The following is a 16463-nucleotide window of genomic DNA, read 5'->3' on the forward strand; positions in this document are numbered from 1 at the left end:
TACGGGTGAATAACTTGATACTGCTTGCGTAATATTTACACAGATATTTATCCACGTGTGTAGCAATAGAGTCCACACCACACAGCAGAGGTCTTCAATCTTTCAATCTAGAAAGTTATTTTTGGGAATCTGTGTGTAAGATCTGGGCGTTACTTGTTCTCTCTCTCTCTCTTCTCTCTCTCTCTCTCTAACTGTCACTCACTCCCTCACGCACACACACACACACACACATACACACACACACACACACACACACACACACACACACACACACACACATATCCTCATACACAAATTCAAAGAGAGAAATCAGCTATTAACAACAGGGTGCGCAAATGGCATGTTAATTACGTCACCCAGTTATGGACAATACTTCATCGTCTTTGCAATAGATTCTTCTATTTACTTGTTGTGTTTTAGGCCATTTATTACGCTCGTGTGCATTACGTAAAATTGGTACAGTCATGTTTCCATTCATTATGAGTTTGGACAAGTGTTTTCAATATCTTGGCTCCCATCGTTCTAACGAAAGATGACCTTTGTTGTACACGAGTTTATACGATGGCCAACAGCATCAACAACTCAAACTCAGAGAATTAGATTTTATGAAGGTGCAGTCTTAAGATAATTTCGTCGTTCATGAACCTTTAGCACGACATGACGTCACAGAAAGACCAACGTGAGATACAAGCATATAAATGTGTCATAGTCATCTGCAGACAGACTTCTTTTATTTGAAACCGGCTCATTATTGCTAAAAATAAATGGTTAAAAGTATTTTGCGGCAGGTTACCGTTTCTTAGTTGAATCTGAAAATACCACAGTGCCCGAAAGTGTACATGTGAGAAGAAGTTGCTCTCTAATTGTTTAATGAAGCACTGCCTTTTATAACCCTCATCTCCGTGGGACAAGGAAGTTGAGAATCTGTAATTACCAGCTATTCCGGCTTAATGACAACCTGTGGAATTATAGAGTCCAACAATACGCCGCGAGCATTTCCTCAACAAATCACACTAGACGTAAAGTAACGGCCAAATTCGCTGCAGGCAACAGAACGCCACACTGGATCTGTTACGAAGTATCGATCATGAAAGCGGAGCCCTCCAATGGAGGCACTAAGTAGTTCAGCCGCGCACCGAGAGGTGGGAGCACAGTCGTCGTAGTTCACGCAGATGTCGCCAGATAGCGACGTAATGAAATTCCGTTCTTGGCACGAAAAGCGGAACCTTCTTTCTTCCTTGCATCCTTGAAAATTGGGAAGTGAACAGGTTTAAGGCTCAGGCGACACGAGCTAGAAGCCGCCTTAGTACAGAAAGAGAATGTACCGTGAATTAGCAGTGAAAACTGACGCCGGTGAAACTATGCGATAATAGAAGTAAAACCGTTGCTTATTAGCTGGTCTAGGGTATCCAGATTTCCAAAATCAAAATCTGGGGCACAAATTAGAAGCTGAAATGAGATTCTGTGGAAACTTTAGTTAATTCTGTGTACATTTAGCTACGGTTATGCTACAACGACATGGCAGATCCTAACTTTTGTTAAAACTCGCCCTAAGAAACATCAAAATACTTTGCGTTACAAATCGAGTAAACATTTTATTGTTTTATTATTGTCAAATGCAAACAAAATACGTCACTTTAATATAATGAGATCTTTAACTAGATTAGACAATGATTACTATATACATAGGTTACTTATTTCTCAGTCTCACTTAAAATGAGTCTTAGTTATAATTATTTCCATAACAGTTTCCACACTGAACCTATTCTTTTCATCAGTCCATGAAGCACTTATGATAGAGAACAGAATTTCTGCAGCAACATTTGTGCCAGATAGAGCTAGCACAAACGCAGTAATAAGCTGCAAATGTTTGCAGTAAAATCTTGAGATACATGGAAGTTGAAGTGCAGACCATTTTTCACCAGTTCCTTAATTAAGTTTTTACCACTTCACACACATTTTTAGTATGGTTCACTACAACAGATAGTTCTGAAACATGTTAATTTCTTCTAAAACAGCTTCGTGATGGTTGCAGCAACGCAGCCTATTGAACTGAAGGAATTATTATGTTTCATTGCATGTGAAGCTAGCAAACCTTCGTCAGCAGAAAGACGCTTTTCTGGACCATTTGCCACGCGTTGTGGCCGCGCGGTTTGCGGCGCCATGTCACGGATTGCGCGGCCCCTCCCGCCGGAGGTTCAAGTCCTCCCTCGAGCGTGGGTGTGTGTGTTGTTCTTAGCATAAGTTAGTTTAAGTAGTGTGAAAGTCTAGGGACCGATTATGTCAGTAGTTTGGTCTCTTAGGAATTCAGACACACTTGACCATTTATAAGGGTATTATTTTCACACTTCGAACAAAAGACATCATACCTTTTGATGAAATTTTGTATGAAACACCTAGCTCGTGTTTCTTCACATTAATGTGTTGCACAACTTCAGATCGACCTCCACAGTGCAAAATAATTTCCCACTTCGCTGTTCTTATTTCAGAAATGGGAACTTAGCTTTATTTTCATCAGTAAATACACACTTTCTATTCGGAAGTTCTGTGAAAAGTTTTCAGTGTATCACGTAAGTAATGTAACCTGTGATTCTAACGGTACAAACCCACACTTCGTAACGTAGCGACCTAAAGCAATAGGCAGTCCACAAAGAAAGCGGAAGTGACAAATTGCTGACCATGTGAAGTCATTACATAACATCAAAAATCGTGCCTTGTTCACTTTGATTTAATCAAACAGTATTTTGTTCATTCTTGGGGTATAACCACACTTGCTCTCCATTTGGTCATGCTACACGTTACTTAAAAAATGGTATTTCATAACATACGGTTACAGGACGGTTAATGAAAAAGGGGACAATGTACGTATCGTATGTGTTTTGTCGGAACAACGGGACACTTAAGTTAAACAAGGGATGATCCTGTAAAATACGAAACGCCTGCTCACCCTAAGTTAGTTACATGTTCCGTAGATCATTTGAATGATTCTTTTACCGAAATGATGTGTAACGAGTCGGTTTACAGGATATGTATACATGATTAGTGCTAACGTTAATCAATACCTTACCATTTTATTCCTACTTATGCAACAAGACGTCAAAACAAGTTAGTTTTCTTTTTCGCTCTCTCTTTTTTACTAACTACCAGTTTTTAAGTAGAAATTCTTCAACTGAATGGTAAAATCGGTCCACCAAAGACACATTTTCGAGATAATTGCGAATATCTGGTCACCACTCGCCACTGACTTCACTATCAAGTATTGTCGTGCTTGGAATTTGAGGCCTATTGGATGGGGACTTAGTAGAATAGCTTACAGTTCAGATACGTTTGCAGTAAACGCGACAATCTATACTGACCGAGCGAGGTGGCGCAGTGGTTAGCACACTGGACTCGCATTCGGGAGGACGACGGTTCAATCCCGTCTCCAGCCATCCTGATTTAGGTTTTCCGTGATTTCCCTAAATCGCTTCAGGCAAATGCCGGGATTGTTCCTTTGAAAGGGCACGGCCGATTTCCTTCCCAATCCTTCCCTAACCCGAGCATGAGCTCCGTCTCTAATGACCTCGTTGTCGAAGGGACGTTAAACTCTAACCACCACCACCACCACTATACTGAACTTAGTAGTGGTTCTACATCTACATCCATACTCCGCAAGCCACCTGACGGTGTGTGGCGGAGGGTACCCTGGGTACCTCTATCGGTTCTCCCTTCTATTCCAGTCTCGTATTGTTCGTGTTCAAAACAGAGCATTCGCAGTTGCCTCGCAAATGGATCTTTTGTGGACAGATGTTTACTGCTACTGTTTCACTTAAGTTGTTATATAGCCACAATTCCATAATTTTAAATTTTCGCCATTAATTGTGATCCAGCCTGTATACAGAGTACCCCAGAAGAAATGGCCAATATTCAGCAACATGACAGGAATGACCGATTTGATAGAAAAACGTTCGGTAAACATGGGCTCTAAAACGTATACGACAAGGCCTATGAACATTCACTCTTCGATGCTGTGAAACAGATGTCTTCTACTGCATGCTCCTTCTTTTCCATATTTTGACAGTGTGAGTATGGACCAAAACAAGAAAAAAGTTGACCAGTATTCATGGGTTTTAAGATGTATACCTTAAGAACGAGAAGCACTTATTCATTTTCAAAAGAAGTGAGACATACATTTTCTACTAAACAAGTGTTCATAACTCTTAATGTATGCATTTTGGGTCTCATGTTTACTGGACATTTTTTTTTCTTGTCCATAGTACCTTCTCCCAAAATGCGGAAAGCAAAGAGCTTGCAGTAAAAAAAAAGATTTTTTTCACAGTATCTAGGATGAAGAAATGCTCATAGTTCTTAAGTTATGCGTTTTAGAGGCCATGCTTATTGAACATTTTTGCTTCGAATAACCATTTCTGTCATATCCGTAAGCAATGCCGATTTCTCTTGGTACACACTGCATGTAATAACAACATGTTTAATACAAGCCGGCCGCGGTGGTCTAGCGGTTCTAGGCGCTCAGTCCGGAACCGCGCGACTGCTACGGTAGCAGGTTCGAATCCTGCCTCGGGCATGGATGTGTGTGATGTCCTTAGGTTAGTTAGGTTTAAGTAGTTCTAAGTTCTAGAGGACTGATGAGCGCAGATGTTAAGTCCCGTAGTGCTCAGAGCCATTTGAACCATTTAATACAATGTTTGTAGATGAAAAATAATAAAGCTCGTGTAGCTCAAAATTCAGTGCACATATCTACATCTACATGGGTACTCTGCAAATCAGATTTAAGTGCCTGGAAGAGGGTTCATCGAACAACCTTCACAAGTCTCTGTTATTCCAATCTCGTACAGCGCGCAGAAAAAAAGAGCACCTGTATTTTTCCGTGCGAGCTCTGATTTCCCTTATTTGCCGAATATATCTGAAGTACTCAGGTTGTCTTTGCTTAACGTACTTGTCTGGCATGTAGCCTTGTCTGAAGTGTAGCCTGGCTGGAGTGAAGCGTCGATGACAAACGGTTCACACAAAAAGATAATAGAACCTATCGAAATGTTGTGTTACCGAAGAATGGTGAAGATTAGTAGATCGTGCAACTACTCGACATCAATATATACGAAGGCCAGTGCACCGACGAAGAGATTTGAGTCGGATGCGGAGAACAGGAACTTAAGGTGTAATATATGCTTCTTTGGTGTGACGTCATAAGCGAGTGACTGCGTGTGAGATCGCTCTCAAAGTTTTTATATATTTTCAGGTTTCAGATACATATTTTAACGGTTTTTGTGATAATATTTACTATATAAGTGACTTATTAGTGGTTTCTTCATTCACCTCTGCCTTTCTTGTGTTGTGACCTGATATTTGTGTTTCGTATCGAGCAACTTAACCTCTTACCTGTGTTTACATTCCGCGCTGACCAGTTGCAGCTGTAGCGGCGCATCCAAAGCTAAGTACTAATTAATTGTTTGTGTATAGTGGTTTATTCGGGAACTTTAGTAGTCTTCAACCGGAGTTTTTTTGTGTTTTATGGTGAAATAATTTCAGAAGAACCTTTTGGGAACTGTTTACAGCTTCGTTACTGTGTCATTAGACGTTTGATTCTCTTTCTGCATTAGTCTTTTGTTTTATTCACATTTGTTGTTTATTAATACTGTTAATAATAGTAGTTACTTCCCTTGTAGAGTAAGTTTGTGTTTATTGTAGTCAGGTTTTTAACATCTTCTTATTGTCAAGATGTTGGCCGTGCGGTTAAAGGCGCTGCAGTCTGGAACCGCAAGACCGCTACGGTCGCAGGTTCGAATCCTGCCTCGGGCATGGATGTTTGTGATGTCCTTAGGTTAGTTAGGTTTAACTAGTTCTAAGTTCTAGGGGACTAATGACCTCAGCAGTTGAGTCCCATAGTGCTCAGAGCCATTTGAACCATTTAGTAGCGGAACTTAGAAAAAGTAAAATTTTGCCATGAGTGAGAAGGCTTTGCCGTAGGTTCGTGAGTAGTGGATTGCGGTGTGAGACTTGTTCGAAGTATTTTCAGTGGGGGGAATGCATTGGGGAAGCCAGTGGGCATTCTGGTGAGATCCTCTCCTGGAACTGCGGGTTATATAGCAAGAGTAAGTTGATAGAGGGGCAGGAGCGTAAGATCTGTGTCCTTCAGGCGCAGTTGAAAAACGCACAGGAGGAGCTAGATAGGATGAAGAGGGACAAGGGGGTTGGGGAATGGGCGCTGGCTGTTGGCAAGAGATCTGCTAGGAGAAGAAGATTTTCAGATAGTTTTACTATTGGTGTTTACAATAGATATGACCAACTGTCATAGTGGAGAGGAATCTCTAGTAGCTGTAGATGTAGGAAGTATGCAGCAGACCTCAACAGTTACGGTGGCTGGGACAGTTGCAAAGTCTAAGAGAAAGAAGAAGGTTCCGCTGTTAGGTAGTTCTCATGGCAGAGATGTAGGCCAGCAGTTGCAGGAAGTGTTGGGGAGTGAGTACCAGGTCACCAGCATTGTGAAGCCTAATGCAGGATTGGCTCAGGTGACTGTTAACATAGGGGGGTTATGTAGGGATTTTACTAAAGAGGATCAGGTAGTGATTGTGGGTGGGGCTGGTAATAGTATTGATAGGGATGGGGAGTATGACATAGATGGTGACCTGGAAAAGATAGCCACTCAGACTGGCAACACGAATGTGCATTTCGTGGAACTGTTTCAGCGTCACGATCGGCCTCATCTTAATACAACCGTCAGGCGTAATAACATGAGACTTGGGGGTGCGCTGATGACAGAAAGCATGGGTCACATTTCAGTGGTGTCGTTGGAGTCTATCAGCAGGACGGGTTTCAATAGACATCGTCTGCACCTCAAACGGTATGGGCAGGGGAGGTTGGCAAAGCTTATAGGTGACAGCATAGGTGGGGTTGGTGGGATCACTCATGGAAAAATTCCTGCAGTAGTGGGTGTTAGAGCTGCACCTTTTTTAGATTGAAGTTAGCTGATAGGTATTCCTGCTTAAGGGAAGTCTCTCTAACAAAGAAGCCACTTTTGACAAAGCTTAGATAACCAAGTAATGAGGGAATTAGTATATTTCATCAAAATATACAAGGTATTAGAGATAAAGTTAGTGAACTGCTTATAGATGTTGACTCTGAAATTATTGGTATATCTGAACACTTCTTAAATAAGGAGATAATTCAGAGGCTTCCTTTACCAGGATACAGGTTGGCTGGCAGCTTTTCGAGGAGCTCTTTGCGGTGTCGTGGAGTAGCCATGTATGTGAAAAACGGCGTCCCATTTGAGTCAGTTGATGTTTCAAAGTACTGCACTGAAAAGGTGTTTGAATGTTGTGCAGGTGTGGTTAAACTTAACGGAGCTAAACTTCTAACTATTGTTATTTATAGATCCTCAGACTCCGACTTCACAACATTTTTGCTAAAGCTAGAGGAAGTTCTTGGTTCACTTAATAGGAAACACAAAAAGTTAGTTATATGTGGTGACTTCAATATTAATTGTATAAGTGATTGTGCAAGGGAAAGGATGCTGGTAGACCTCCGTAATTCATATAATCTTATGCAAACCGTATTCTTTCCAATGAGAGTGCAAGGGAACAGTAGAACAACCATAGACAACATTTTTGTTCATTCCTCACTACTAGAAGGGCATTGTGTTAGCAAAAAGGTGAACGGCCTTTCAGATCATGATGCACAAATTTTAACTCTAAAAGATTTTTGTGCTGCAACAAGTGTTAAATATAGTCATCAGCTGTTTAGGAAAGCTGATCCAGTTGCTGTAGAGACCTTTGTAAACCTTATCAAGGAACAACAGTGGCAAGATGTTTATAGCGCTGATACAGTAGACGATAAATATAATGCTTTTCTGAAGACTTTTCTCGTGCTCTTTGAAAGTTGCTTTTCGTTAGAACGTTCAAAACAGGGTACTAGCACAAACAGGCAGCCTGGGTGGCTGGCTAGAGGGATAAGAATATCTTGTAGAACAAAGTGGCAATTATATCAAAACGTTAGAAACAGTCAAAATCTAAATGCAGCAGCCCATTACAAACAGTATTGTAAGGTGCTTAAAAATGTTATTAGGAAGGCAAAAAGTATGTGGAATGCAGATAGAATAGCTAAGTCTCAGGATAAAATTAAAACCACATGGTCAGTCGTAAAGGAAGTGGCTGGTCTGCAGGACAGGTCGAGGATATAGAATCAGTGCGTAGTGGGAATGTCCGTGTTACTGATAAGTCACATATATGTACAGTATTTAATAATCACTTTCTGAATATAGCAGGTGAACTAAATAGAAACCTAGTCCCAACAGGGAATCATATAGCGCTCTTAGAAAAAAGTGTTCCGAGACTGTTGCCTGAAATGCTCCTCCATGATACTGACAAGAGGGAGATTGAGTTAATAATCAAATCACTAAAGACCAAGAACTCTCATGGATATGACGGGGTATCTAGCAGAATGCTGAAGTATTGTTCTATGTATGTTAGCCCAGTACTTAGCCATATCTGTAACTTTTCCTTTAGGAGTGGTCGGTTTCCTGACCGATTAAAGTACTCGGTAGTGAAGCCACTTTATAAAAAGGGAGACAGGTATAATGTTGGCAATTATAGACCTATTTCTATGCCATCGGTGTTTGCTAAAGTTATCGAGAAGGTTGTATGTACAAGGTTACTGGATCATTTAAATTCACATAATTTGCTGTGAGATGTTCAGTTTGGTTTTAGAAATGGTTTAACAACTGAAAATGCTATATTCTCTTTTCTCTGTGGGGTTTTGGACGGATTAAATAAAAGGTTGCGAACGCTAGGTGTCTTCTTTGATTTAACGAATGCTTTTGACTGTGTTCACCACAAAATATTACTGCAGAAGTTGGACCATTATGGAGTAAGGGGAGTAGCTTATAATTGGTTCGCCTCTTACTTTAAGAACAGAAAGCAGAAGATAATTCTCCGCAATATTGAGAGTGGTAGTGATGTTCTGTCCCAATGGGGCACTGTTAAGTGGGGCGTTCCCCAAGGGTCGGTGCTGGGGCCACTGCTGTTTCTTATTTATATAAATGATATGCCTTCTAGTATTACAGGTGATTCAAAAATATTTCTGTTTGCTGATGACACCAGCTTGATAGTGAAGGACCTTGTGTGTAATATTGAAACAGTATCAAATAATGTAGTTCATGGAATAAGTTCGTGGCTTGTGGAAAATAATTTGATGCTAAATCACAGTAAGACTCAGTTTTTACAGTTTCTAACTCACAATTCAATAAGAACCGATTTTTGATCAGACAGAATGGGCATATTATAAGCGAGACGGAACAGTTCAAGTTCCTAGGCGATCGGATAGATAGTAAGCTGTTGTGGAAAGCCCATGTTCAGGATCTTGTTCAGAAACTAAATGCTGCTTTATTTGCCATTCGAACAGTATCTGAAATAAGTGACACTTCAACACCAAAAGTAGTCTACTTCGCATATTTTCGTTCGCTTATGTCGTATGGTATTATTTTTTGGGGTAATTCTTCTGATTCAAAAAGGGTATTTTTGGCTCAAAAACGGGCTGTTCGAACTATATGTGGTGTAAGTTCGAGAACTTCTTGTCGACCCCTATTCAATAGTCTGGGAATTCTGACATTGCCCTCACAGTGTATATTTTCTTTAATGTCGTTTGTTGTTAGCAATATTAGCCTATTCCCAAGAGTTAGCAGCTTTCACTCGGTTAATACTAGGCAGAAATCCAGTCTGCATGTGGAATGCACTTTCTTGACTCTTGTGCGGAAAGGAGTGCGGTATTCTGCTGCAGCCATTTTCAATAAGCTACCACAAGTACTCAAAAATCTTAGCAGTAACCCAAACTTTTTAAAGTATAAACTGAAGAGTTTGCTCATGGCTCACTCCTTCTATTCTGTCGAGGAGCTCCTGGAAGAGCTAAAAAATTAAGCAAATTCCAATGTTACAGTGTTGATTTTCTTTATTTAAATTTACGACTTGTCACCTGAATATGTTTTTTTATATTTCATTTTATCTGTTTCTAATATCGCGTTATAATTTCATGTATTGACTCGTTCCATGACCATGGAGACTTCTCCTTAATTTGGTCCCACGGAACAATAAATAAATAAATAAATAAATAAATGAACAAGAAATGACTCATTTTAGACAACAAGGAGGGGAGTAGAATTTGCAGAGCGATACCTAAACATGAATAGAAGATGCACGTTAAAAGTGATTAGGAAACAGTAGTTATGTAGGGATGAAGAGGCTTGCACATTATAGACTGACCTGGAGAGCTGAATCAGTCGTCTTCAGACAGAAGAGTACAAGACACGCAACATAGTCAAGAACAGATTGTGTTACTTCGTGAAGCATAAAACCATACTACACAATACAGTATTAAGCATCAGTTAAAGAAAATAAGTACTGTTGCTGCTCTTTCCAACTTTGTGTCGGACGAGCAGCTGGAAATAACTGAGAATTGGTTCACATTGACACAGTTCCTCGGTGTTAGGTCTATAAATGGTGAAATACCTACCCTGGGTTTGTGTGACAGTGCTATATGATCTAAAATGGTTCCCAGTTTCTCTCATTATCTCTACCACCTGGCTGCAAGAAAATTGAAAATGAGTTGTCAGACGGTCAGCAGAAATATTTACTAAGGTTTACCATAAGAAGATAAATTTAGCCTATTACTTGTTAACCTACACACACTGAACATTGGCCAAACTGTCACATAAGTCCGTAACTTTCATACAAGAAGTTGGGTGATGGATAGCATTAGCTCAAACCTCACAGAACACATATTGACTGTTACCTGCAAGAAGTACGAGTGCATACAATTTCTGACACCAAATTTCGTAAAAAATGAATGTTAATGTCATCGTACGGTTACAAAATCATTGACGTTAAACATTCTCTCTGAAGACAGAAGAATAGCTTTCTCGAAACGGTCACGTTTGGGATCTTGGGCAGGAGATGAGTACTGTTTTCTTTGTATAAGCCACGTGTCTTCTTTCCAACTTCGGACTTCGTGAAATATGCCGTAGACAAAATGCCCTCTTCTGTGCAAAGTTTACACCTATGAAATAGTTTAGCAACTGTATTTGACTATACCTTCCTTTTTTTAAAGAAGTAGAACGAAAGAACAGGAGTAGTTTCCTTTGCGCAATAATAATTGGCGTAAGTAAATACTTGACTGAATTTCATGGACGTGTTAATTTGTCATATGCGCCTGAAGGATTTTTAATAACGTGTAATAACTTAACTTGTTATATACTGTGGCATGCTTGAACTTATTTGTTGTCTTAACAGCTCTGTTTAGAAATCTGAAAATTCAGACATAAACCAATCACCTGATATATGAGTAGAGTACTCCCAGCACCCCCTGCAACTCCAACTGCTGACTTAACTTCTGCGCTGTAAAAACATGGAAAGAAAATATGCGAAGGACTACCTCTGTTTTGAAATTCGTATGTTGACTGAAATAATAGTTCAGAAACACTGGTATCTCTGCTGAAGGCAAAAAATGTTCACAACATTACGAGAAATAGCTCGATGCCAACTGCAAACTGCAGCTCATTCGTAAAGGCATCAGATTTCAATGTAGAGGCAAGGGAACTCAAATCCTTAGAATGTACTCAAAGAAAATATGTAATCGTATTTGAAGCATAATTATGGGTACCATGACGTACAGAGTATCTGCGTGAATCACGCAATGCAATGAGTCACTACAAGAGAAATATTTAAACAAAAATAATTCCGTATGCATCAGAAATTGTTGAAAGTGCCTCACTAAACGGGAATGTGATGACTTCAGTGCCTTGAAATTTGGATGAGCTGTGTCATGCTGTGAAACTTACCCATCGCACCAAACAATTAACGTACCGACTCTAAATAGATAAATATACCCTAAACTTCAGAAAATGCTGTAAATATCGCTACTCCAAGCCTTGCAATACGAGCCAGAAAACATCCACACATTTATAACACGAAGTTTGAGAATAAACAACTGATCCTGATTTAAATTATGCATTATCTAGCCATCTAGCGTTGGACGAGTAATGCTAAGAACTTGTTTTGTAGAGTAGCACAAAAACTGAAGAATCCTTGAATTACCAGGGGTTTCGCTGTGAAATCACGTACAATAAAAATATTAGACAACACTTTTTCATTAAAATAGGTATTCTTATTTTAATTTCATATTAACTTGATACTACTCATGTGACGACAATAATTATTTCGGAAAACAATTTATTGCTGGTATACAGAGTGTTTAGAAAACATTTCACACAGGAAGTCACGTCCTTCGTCGGAGGTAAACAGTGGGATGACGCAACTCCGCGATGCTGCCGGTGGCAGGAACGCGGGAAAGTCTTGGGCTGAGGTGCCTGCCCTGCTCCTCGCAGGCCCTTTTAATCAGCCCCCCGCGGCTTCCACTAGGGGTGCATCTCGTTAGCAGCTGGGAGGGACCTTGGGCAGTTTGTCATCCCCAGGGTCGCTCCTAATAGAGACGTCTCCCCGCTGGGGATTTGTGTGCCTCATTCCGCCCTGTGCAACCAATCACTTCCTACATCCAGCGTTCCGGGTGCGTCTAACATCACTGTCCCGTAAATATCGAGGCTGTCTTATGCCTGGACAGGTCTATATTCTACATCGACCGTCCCGGGTCCCTAAGAAATGGCATAGTTTCCCCTCACATTCGTAATCAAACGGCTATTACGTGTCAGAAGACGTAATGAATTCTCCAAACGCTTCTACTTCAACCAATTGTCCCCTGTCAGTCCCTAAGATATACGAGCTCAGAAATAATTCGTGCGTACGGACTTCACTGCTCACCCTAACAATTTCTCAACGCTTTAATCTCATAAACGAAAGGTATCTTTATTGAATCGCTTATTACTAAAAGGGGACAATTCCTCACAAACTGAAAATGCAGATTTTGTTGGTTTTGGTCTCTTCACACATGGACAGAGCTGCATCAATTGAAATTAAAATGTTGTTTGTAGAGAGCAGATTTAGTTCAACGATTGTTTGTGATAGAGGAGAACTCTAGGGGCTATCACGTTTTAGAAATAACTTTGTGGCAGGCCTGTAATTATGCCGAGCCAGTCGATGATTTGCTTGTTTCTACGTCTGGAAGATGATGTCTACACAAATATCGCGCTAGTCAGCCGGCCGGTATAGCCGAGCAGTTCTAGGCGCTTCAGTCTGGAACGGCGCGACCGCTACGATCGCAGGTTCAAATCCTGCCTCGGGCATGGATGTGTGTGATGTTCTTAGCGTAGTTAGCTTTAAGTAGTTTTAAGTACTAGGGGCCTGATGACCTCAGATGTTAAGTCCCATCCTTTTAATACACAAACGTGTTTGGAAGAAGTTTCTCCATCTTCAGTGAGTTCATAAATTTTCTATCAGGTGACAAATAATCTTTGCATCATAATATATAACAGTTTTTGAGATTATTGTATTTACCTGAAAGTATAAACAGAAAAAAATTAACACAAAATATATATACCTTTGTATTATATATGTGTGTTCATTTCGCTGTCTTAAATTTGCAGTTCACCTATTGTTTTCCTCCAATTTGTCACTTACAATTAGTCAGGGATTTTCAATGTTATATTACATAATTTGCAAAAATATCAAGTCTAAAATGAAATTGTCATCTTTTTCTCCTATACTACTGTTACTGTTGCCATTTTTGTGGTATTGTATATATTCTTTTGACTCGTTAAACAAAAGGTACAACATATATACTACAAAAGTCGTGCAATTACTCAATACCGCCATGGAAACGAGAATACAATCATTTCTATGATTTCACTTTCGAAGCCATGTTTTGTCATTAAGTTGTCTTTATATATATCTTCTATTTTGTCCTAAATTCTTAGTGTTTTTACGGTGACCCTACACTTTTACTTGCACCTTAAAAAGAACAACGCTATTTTTGAAAATTATCATTTCCGTATTACTTTTCAAACTTATATTGTGAATAATCTAATATCAGAGACTATCGATGACTTGATAACCGTGAACACATTTAATTTCGTAGGTACTGAGTAAAGAAAACGCTATATGTAGAATATATCTTCTACACTAAGTTCGCTAAGACCGTTTGGTAAAATAAAAGCATTTTTCGGTTTCCTTGAAAAGCTTCGTATTACAGTTTCATGGGAGGTAGAGGACTTTGCTGAAAGACTAATACTCTTGCAATAGTCTGTGATTCTCCAGACACACATCATGTACTCGTTACTACGATAAGTTGCGAATAAATTCTCTTTGGATCACAGGGCTATAAAATTTCAAATCACACATTTCAAGCACTTCATTCATTTATTGTTTTCCGCAAATTCTGTCTAGAAGAAGAAACTGCAGGAGGCTATGAGTTAAACTAGACACTAACGTAAGACAAAGACATCAGACGTAATGTGTGCATTGTATCATCAAAATATTATCGATATACTGCTTAACGTTATTCACATTCATGATATCTAGATTTAATCCAAAAAATGTTAAAAAAGCTGCTACTTCGCAAAAATGTGCTTTTTCCTCTGTTTTACTTTATAGGTGCTGTTGATGGCAATAGCATTTTCCGAAGAAAATACTTACCTTCGTCTGTAAGTATTGAGTCCTATTTACAGTATTGCTTCTAATACGGCTTTATAGCAAACACTGGTACCTCGCGTGTATCTGATAGAACTTACCAGTCCCAGAGTCTACATATTCGTATCATTTGTAGAAGGAGCGGCTAGTTATGTACATTTTTAATTTTTTTGAAGTGGTATATATCTCAAATTACTTACTGTGTATTACACGGCAGCGTGTTGAATACATTTGTTAAGGAATTCCAATGGCTACAAACAGCATTTTTTCAAAAAGTAAGAGAACTCGCTTCTAAAATTCTTTTTTCCTTTAAATAAGGTTATCTTAGATCACCATTTGTTTTTCTTTTCTGTCACAAACTGTTTGTTCTCCACTTATTAGCATTGCTGTAATAGTAATGTGAACAATAGGCAGTGAGTACCAAAAGACACTAGATTTCATTTTTACGTCCTTTACAATGTGTGGTAACTATAGTTATTTATAATAACATTAAGTAACAGGAACTGTCTTGACACTGCGGCTGCCATCTTGTCGCAGCCGCCGGCCGCCAGCTGGTGGATGGCATGGAGCGGCACTGCGAGGACCCGCGTTAAGTGAAGAAGTCGATACCGAGTCCTGTCACATCCTCATGTTAATGTCCTTGGCACCAGATTCACCTGTTCTGAATCTCTCTCGAGTCCGGTTAGCTCCACATGAAACAAAGAGAGAAACGCGATTGTGTGAATGTATTGTAACATGAATATCGTACATAGATTCAAAAACAGAAACATTTAGCTGTCGGTAAGTCAAGTGAAAATGACGTCGGTGTGACTCGTAGCATTTATAGGACTACAAAATGTATGCTGCTGTGTGTTCTACTGTATTCCCGTATGGTTTCGAAACATGGTTTTGACTATTTTATTTGTGTACAGCTGCTATTTAGTCCACTTTGCGTGCCCTTTGCTGGCTCTCGCTTTTGCCCATTTCTTCCATTTCCATTGTGTCACCTACACTCATGAATCATCACCGTGACTCCTGTTATGTTAATTTTATACGTTTGTCTGTATACATGTTTTGTAAAAGCATTAAGCCGAGTTGTTATGCAATATTAGTCTCACTCACACTACATGTAGCTGCTACTGCCCTTTTCAAACATCCCTGTTGTATTTCATTATATACGGGTCGACTAATTACTGACAACTTGAGAAAGACTTTGGGGTCGAAACCGGCTGTGATACTAATATATCTTCATGGACCAAAACGTAATGACCACCTCTTTAATAACATTTGTAACGCAATACAACAATAATTCTACCTGGCATGGATTCGATAAGTTTCTGCAGGTATGTGGTGCCAGATGTTTACAGGTCACGCAAATCCTGTAAATTGCAGGACTACGGTTTGTGGCTCCTGACAGCGTTCCAGAGGCGTGTCATTGGATTCAGAACAGGTGAATCTGGTGCCAAGGACATTAACATGAGGATGTGACAGGAACGATTATTTGAAGTAAAACGCTTCATCTGGACATATGGTCTACTGTGAATGGATTCCAAGATAGAACACATTTAATGTACATTGTTATTTATTTTCTGTGTTATTTGGTACATTGTCAGTTACACACACGTACACAGGAACAACGATTAGTGAGCAATATAGCATGCGTTTCACAAAGTATCAATTGAAGTATGTGTATTTTTGACACATTCTCCTCTAATTATTGTCGTGCACGGAACATTACAGCTGTTGCGCAGTTCACAACGAATGCTCGAATCTCCCACCGTCGACTTGAATGCATGTGCCCACTCTTGGGAGAACATGTTGTGTTGCATGTGTGAGTAACTCTACACATTTCCTAACGAGGGCTGCAGCGTCCATGATACGACCAAGCAGTTCATCCCGCGTAGTGACCTTTCGTTTGTACAT

This window comes from Schistocerca serialis, chromosome 12 (genome assembly GCF_023864345.2).
Source record: "Schistocerca serialis cubense isolate TAMUIC-IGC-003099 chromosome 12, iqSchSeri2.2, whole genome shotgun sequence".
NCBI classification, from domain to species: Eukaryota; Metazoa; Arthropoda; class Insecta; order Orthoptera; family Acrididae; genus Schistocerca; species Schistocerca serialis.